The 7,550-nt window shown below is 44.3% G+C and overlaps 1 protein-coding gene across 1 annotated transcript in view; it reads left to right on the forward strand.

Annotated features, from left to right (window-relative positions):
- Positions 1 to 7,550, forward strand: part of ECE2 (endothelin converting enzyme 2) — a 38,549-nt gene that overhangs the window by 12,358 nt on the left and 18,641 nt on the right. The gene's annotated exons all lie outside the window — the stretch shown is intronic.

Genomic DNA, 7,550 nt, shown 5'->3' on the forward strand with positions numbered 1-7,550 from the left:
GGGGCGGGGCCGGGGTCAGGAGCGCGCCGGGCTATCCTGCGAGAGGGAGCAAGTAGTGGGAGGTTGCCGCACGGTGGCGGGAAATGGCCGGCACACCGGCCTCGGGGAGCTGTTCTGGCCAACCGGGGCGGTATGTGGCGGGATAGGCGGGGTTGGAGGTGGGACAGAATCAAGCCTGGGACCTGGGGGAGTCCGACACCTAAACTAGGAGAGGCGTGTAAGAGAGACTGAGAGCAGAGGGGGGTCGAAAGCTGGTGGGCCGCTTCTGGGCCGGAGGGCAGCAGCAGGGCAGGCAATGGAAGGAGGGGATGTGGGATACGCGGCAGGAGGAGGGTCAGGTACCAAGTGAAAAGTGAGGAAGGCACGAAACCTCAAGACGCGGGAAGAACTCGAGCCAGTGGATGGTTCCCTCGTAGTTGGCGCGCTCTTGGATCCTAGTGGCCCCACGGGTTAAGTAGCTTATCAGGGCCTGTGGGTCTCTGCTTTCCTATCTATGTGCCGGTTTATCTCGTGTCTGTCTGTATGTTTCAGTGCCCCGATATCTCTTTTGCTGTGTTACGGTCTTTGTGTACAACTGCCTAAGGGTCTTTGCCTTTCTGTATCTATCTCAATGCTTCGTTTCTGTATCTAAGTGCCTGCTATTGTTTCTCTGTCTCCTGAATCTGTGTATTTCACTTATCTCCTAGGAGGGGTATTACCAACTGAGCAGATGCAGTGTGTACCAGCACCAATACCCTCACCTCTAGCCAGGCTCCTGGATAGCGCCTGCCGCGCCCAGCGGTTCGGCTGGCAAGGCTAGAGCAGCGCTTGCGGTGTGGGAGGAATGAATGGCGGCGTCGCGGGGGGCGCTGTGGCTGTGGTTGACGCCAGGAAGTCCGGAGCACCTGAGGACGCGGCGCGCGCTGGTGTGTCCCGAGGGAGTACGGGAGGTACGGAGGGCGCCCCCTCCCTTGTTGCTGGGCACCACGGATGGGAACACGCCCTCTTCTTCCCCTTACCTCCGCCCTGGCTGGCTGTCAGCGGCAGCGTCACCTGCTTGCTAGCGCGCAGGAGCTCTGGCGCAATCACTGGCCTTGAGGGGGAGGGCATGTCTCACATTCGGCCACAGTGACGGCAGCACTGATAAGGGTAATAACCACGCTGTATTTTCTGTGCATTCACATCCCGAGGCGCTTACTCCCTTATTCTGGCCAACTCACATAGCTAGTGAGGCTGCTGGTTGTTGGGTCTCCTCCCTCCAACTCTTCTTCATCAAATGTTAGCCCCAGGGACATAGAGGCTAATGCAGTGGTGGCTGCCCTTAGCGGAAAGGATAGGGAGATGGTGCTAGAGGATGCCTCAGTGTCAGCCTCACTCAAGGCCCTAGGCCAGGGGTTCTATCCTATCAAGCCTTCCTCTGCTCTGTCCTTGTCTCTTGGATGTGGGCTGAAGCTGGAAATGGAGGCGAGAGGAGTACTGACCCTGGAAGGATAATAGAGGGGGAGCTCAGGATCACTAGAAAAGAGTTCAGAAAATTCCATCCCCACTAGAAGTTGTCTAGCAATGGGTTCCAATCCTGACTCTGCCACTTTCTAAGTAACCTTGAACTGAGGGAACCATAATTAAAGCTTTAAAAAATTAATTCATTTGCACTTGTAACATGTTAAGAAAATAAGAAAAGCCACACAAAACTTTTCATGTTCACATATGCACGTGTGTGTGACATACTTTTCCTCCGTGTGTTTGCATAATTTGCATACCTCTTCCAGCCCCATTTTCTAGTCTGAAGCGTAGAGATGATTGAACCTACCTATTAAGGATAGATTTGTAGATGAAATGAAATTGTCCTGAGGTAAAGTGAGTAGTCTCAGGAGGTAATAGGCTGCTCCTCACCTAAAGTGCTAAAAGAGGGGCCCATGAGAGTTCTTGCCAAGGATGAGAGCAGAGCACCATGTAAGGAATTAAAACAATTCTCTTTTCTGCTTCCAGAATGAGAGAGATTAGAGGATAAACAATTTAACCCAGAACTTATTTGGTTAGCACCTTTTTTTTTTTAATTTCAGGTTAATATTAGGGTATAAACAACCAGTTCACAATATTTGAATTTTTTAGGTAGAGTCCCTCTTGTAGTTGTGTCCCACACCTAAAAGGTGTGCCACACCCCTACATTGTGCCCATTAAGTGGGAGCACACCAATCCCCACTCCCCTCTTCCTCCATCTTCATTCTCCTTCCCCCCTACTTGAATTGAATTAAGTTTTACTGGCTTCATATTAGTATTGAGTACATTGGATATTTGCTTTTCTATTCTTTCTTTTTTTTTTTTTTTTTTTTTGAGACAGAGTCTCAAGCTGTCCCCCTGGGCAGAGTGCCGTGGCATTACAGCTCACAGCAACCTCCAACTCCTGGGCTCAAGCGAGTCTCCTGCCTCCGCCTCCCAAGTAGCTGGGACCACAGGCGCCCGCCACAACGCCCGGCTATTTTTTGGTTGCAGCCATCATTGTTGTTTGGCGGGTCCGGGCTGGGGATTCGAACCTGCCACCTTAGGTGTACGTGGCTGGCGCCTTAGCCGGTTGAGCTATAGGCGCCGAGCCTGCTTTTCTATTCTTGTGAAGAATGAGTTTCAACTCCATCCAGGTTAATACAAAAGATGTAAAGACTCCATCTTTTTTATGGCAGAATAGTATTCTATGGTATACATATGCCAGTTTGTCAATTCATTCCTGGGTTGAGTGCCTTTAGGTTGTTTCCACATCTTTGTGACTGTAAATTCAGCTACAATACACAAACTCAGCTGCAATAAACAATCTAGTGCAAATGTCTTTATGATAAAATGATTTTCTTTTCTTCTGGGTAGATGTCTAGTAGTGGGATTGTGGGGTCAAATAGGAGTGGTTAGAAACTTCTTAAATAATCTTACTCCTGTCCCTGCTGTTCATGCTGGATTATGGTTAAAGCAAAAGACCTGAGTGTAAAACAGCCAATTTTGTGATATATAAGTTTTTATAGTAAAGTATAGGTTTGTAGTAAAAATGTGGGGGGATTTCTTGAAATTCTGATCCTTTACTTAAAATTTCAATGTTCTGCATTCTGCCCATGAGGGGAAAATTTATTTTCATAGCCAAGAGGAGAGAAAATTTGTATAGAATTGTGTGACAGTACATTGAGTTTCTTAGTAGTATACTTGCACCATATGTTCTAAACAGAATAATGTGCCTTTTGATAATGGCACTGTCATTCAAATGGAAACTGTAGAACTGTGTACTGAGTTGGATAGGAACCCATCATCCTAATCTATGTCCACCTGTAACCTCAAAATGTGCCCTTATGTGGAAATAGGGGTTTTGCAGATGGAGTCATATGTGATTAGCGTGGGCCCCAAGTCCAATCACTGATGTCTGTATAAGAAGAGAATAGATATGTACACACAGGAAAAAGGCCTCATGAAAGAGGCAGAGATAGGAGTCATGAGGCTACAAGCCAAGAAATTTCTGGGAAGCAGTTGGGATTGGTAGGAGCCACCAGAAGTTGGAAGAGACAAGGAAAAATTCTTCCCTAGAGCCTGCTCAGTGATCATGGCCCTGCTGACACCTTGTTTTTGGACTTTTGGCCTCCAGAATAGAGAATACATTTCTGTTGTTTTAAACCACCCCATTTGTTGTAGCAGGATAAGCTTTTAAAAATATTTTGTGGCAATCTTTTTATTGTCATCTTTTATGATCGTATTTCTCCTTCCTTAAACTCTCTGTGGGACCTGCTCCCTCCTACCCTGTTCACTTGAAGGAAGCCCAAACCATGAGAGTATTTCCAGGACTCATTTATTTAAAAGAAGCTGATAAATTACCAAAAAAAAGAATAAAGATCTGTGTGAACAGACAGGGTAAGATCTTCAAGGCCTGCCAAAATGTCACCAAATAAGTTTAGAGTATAATTTCAGATATGTTGAAAAGTACACATACTCATCTCATCTGTATACATACCTACACATACACACACACATAAGTATGTTTAGGTATGTACATGCATATAAAAGATTTGGAAGGATGCATACCAAACTGCTAATAATAATTCTCTCTCTTCCTTTTTTTTTTAGACAGAATCTCACTTTGTTGCCCTGGGTAGAGTACTGTGGCATCATAGCTTACAGCAACCTCAAACTCTTGGGCTCAAGCAATTCTCTTGCCCCAGCCTCCCAAGTAGCTGAGCCTACAGGCACCAGCCACAATGCCCAGCTATTTTTAGACACAGAGTCTTGCTCTAGCTCAGGCTGGTCTCGAACTCCTGAGCTCAAACAATCCATCTGCCTTGGCCACCCAGAGTGCTAGGATTACAGATGGGAGCCATCACGACCAGCCTAATAATTCTATCTATCTTTTTTTTTTTTTTTTAAAGAAAAATTCTTTTAGAGACAGAATCTCATTATATTGCCCAGGCTGGACTCATACTCCTTGGCTCAAGTGATTCTCCTGCCTTAGCCTCCTGAATAGCTGGGATTACAGGCATGTGCCACCATACCCAGCCTAATAGTAGTTATCTCTGAGGATGGTACTGGGATCCCAGCAGAACAAACTTCATCTTTTATTCTGTATATTTCTGAAGTATGTTATTTTTGCAATAAAAAAGGTTTTAATAATTTTTAAAATGTTTAAAACCAATGATACAGTCCACTTACCAAGCATCACACTCTAGCACAGACAAATCGGTTGACTTTGAAAGAATAATATGGTGATTAAGAGCATGGAGTTTGTTTGTTTATTTGTTTGTTTTTGAGACAGGTATCACTCTGTTGCCCAGGCAAGGGTGCAGTGGCATCATTATAGCTCATCACAACATCAAACTCCTGGGCTGGAGAGATATTCCTGCCTCAGCCTTGTAAGTAGCTGGGATTACAGGCATGTGCTATGATGCCTGGCTAATTTTTCTATTTTTGGTAGAGATGGGGTCTCACTCTTGCTCAGGCTGTTCTTGAACTCAACTGTCCCTGCCTCCTCTGCCTCACAGAATGCTAGTGTGATAGGCATGAGCCACCACTGAGCCAGGACTGAGCATGGAGTTTAGATTCAAATCAAGGCCCTCCTTTCTACCTGATGTGTAACTTTGGGCAAGTTATTAACATTTCTTTAGATTCTTCATTTGTAAAATACGGATGATGATATTGGTAGAATCTATGTTATTAGGTCTTGGCAAGTGTTAAATAAGTTAACATGTAAAGTGCTTAGGTAAATGTTGGACTATAGAAATGTTAGCTATTATTATATAGAAAAACAAAAATTGAGGCTTGACGCCCATAGTTCAGTGATTGGGGTGCTGATTACATGCACTGGGGCTGGTGGGTTCAAACCTGGCCCGGGGCCTGCTAAACAACAACAACATCAACAACAAAAGCTGGGTGTTGTGGCAGGTGCCTGTAGTCCTAGCTACTTGGGAAGCTTAGGCAAGAGAATTGCTTAAGCCCAAGAATTTGAGATTGCTGTGAGCTGTGATGTCACAGTACTCTACTGAGGGCAACATAATGAGACTCTATCTCAAAAAAAAAAAAATTAATGTCATCATTAGATATATCCATCTTATTAACATTTTAGTGCATGTCCTTCCAATCTTTTTTAAACCTATGCTTTTATACTTTTTTGCTTCACAAAAATGAGATTTTGTAATCTTTTTTCTCCCCTACTGAACTCTGTATGGAGGACATTTCCCTTTGATATTAACTTTCTTTTCCATCATTTCTAAATGTTGCATAATATCACATTGTATGGATGTTTGATTTATTCATCAGGTCCTCTACTGTTGCACATTGAATTTCCCATTTTTTTTATATTATAAATAGTACTGTGATGAACAAATGTTGTAGGAAAAAAGTGACCACAATATTTTATACCTCCTCCAGTCAAGAAGTAGAATCTGGCTCGGCGCCTATAGCTCAACCGGCTAAGGCGCCAGCCACCTACACCTAAGGTGGCGGGTTCGAATCCCCAGCCGGGACCCGCCAAACAACGATGGCTGCAACCAAAAAATAGCCGGGCGTTGTGGCGGGCGCCTGTGGTCCCAGCTACTTGGGAGGCGGAGGCAGGAGACTCGCTTGAGCCCAGGAGTTGGAGGTTGCTGTGAGCTGTAATGCCATGGCACTCTGCCCAGGGGGACAGCTTGAGGCTCTGTCTCAAAAAAAAAAAAAAAAAAAAAAAAAGAAGTAGAATCTATTTCTTTGTCCTTGACTCTGAGCTTTACCATGTAACTTGCTTTGCCCGATGTGGACATTAGCAAATATGATACAAGCAAGGGCTTGAAAAAATGTTTATATACTGGGGTTTGCCCCCTTTTTTGTTGCTAAGCATCCTGAGACACCATACCATATGAAAAAACCAGGCTAGGCTCCTGGAAGAGGAGAGACTACATAGAAACTAGGTTCAGACAGCCCTGCTGAACTGGCCCATCCTGAACCACTCAACCCACAGAATATGAGAAATAATAAAGGTTTGTTATTTTATTGTTTTTAATTTTCTTTTTTGTTTTGAGACAGAGTCTCACTTTATCACCTTCAGTAGAGGGCTATGGCATCATTGCTCAGAGCAACCACAAACTCTTAGGCTCAAGTGATCTTCTTCTTATCTCAGCCTCCTGAGTAGCTGGGACTACAAGGTGCCCGCCACAATGCCTGGCTTTTTTTTAGAGACGGGGTCTTGCTCTGGCTCAGGCTGATTTCAAAATCCTGAGTTCAGGCAACCTGCCTGCCTTGGCCTCCCAGAATGCTAGAATTGCAACTGGGAGCCACTACATCCAGCCAAATGTTTGTTATTTTAATCCACCAAGTTTGAGGTGATTTGTTACTCAGCAAAAATTTATAATTAGTTTCCTAGAAGTCAACTTTCTTACCAAAGAGTATGCAGACTTTTATACTCTTTTTCTTTTTCAGAGAGGATTTCTCTCTGTCACTCAGTCTGGAGTACAGTGGCATAATTACAGTCTCGAACTCCTGGTATCAGGTGATGTTCCTGCTTCAGCCTCTTGAGTAGATAGGACATGGCTCCACCACCATACCCAACTAAATGTTTTGTTTTTTTTTTTTAGAGACAGAGTCTGGCTATGTTACTGATCTCAAACTCCTGTCCTCAAGTGATTCTCTCTCTTTGGCCTCCCAGAGTACTGGTATTACAGACCCCCTGGTTTGGAATGCCGGCTCTGCTATTTACTAGCTGTGCAGCTGTTAGTCTTCCTATGCCTCACTTTCCTCATCTGTAGAAAGGCTTCATAAGTGTTATGAGCCCATAGAAATACAGCACAGTGAACAGTGGCAGGCACATCATGTTGCATGAGTTTGCTACTTCCAGTATGGTGTTGCAGCAGCCATGGGACTATTTCTAGTGATCCTATTGCCAGGACTTCCTTACCTGGTAGCGTTGGTTATGTAGTTCCTGCACTGTATAACAACCTTTCAGTCAACGATGGACTGCATATACGAAGGTTGTCATATAGGATTATAATGCTGTAGTTTTACTGTACCTTTTGTGTGTAGATATGTTTATTTTTTATTTTATTTATTTATTCTTTTTGGTTTTTTTTTTTTTTTTTTTTGAG

The sequence above is a fragment of the Otolemur garnettii genome, unplaced genomic scaffold (genome assembly GCF_000181295.1).
Source record: "Otolemur garnettii isolate 467f Iridium unplaced genomic scaffold, OtoGar3 scaffold00263, whole genome shotgun sequence".
In the NCBI taxonomy this organism is placed as follows: Eukaryota; Metazoa; Chordata; class Mammalia; order Primates; family Galagidae; genus Otolemur; species Otolemur garnettii.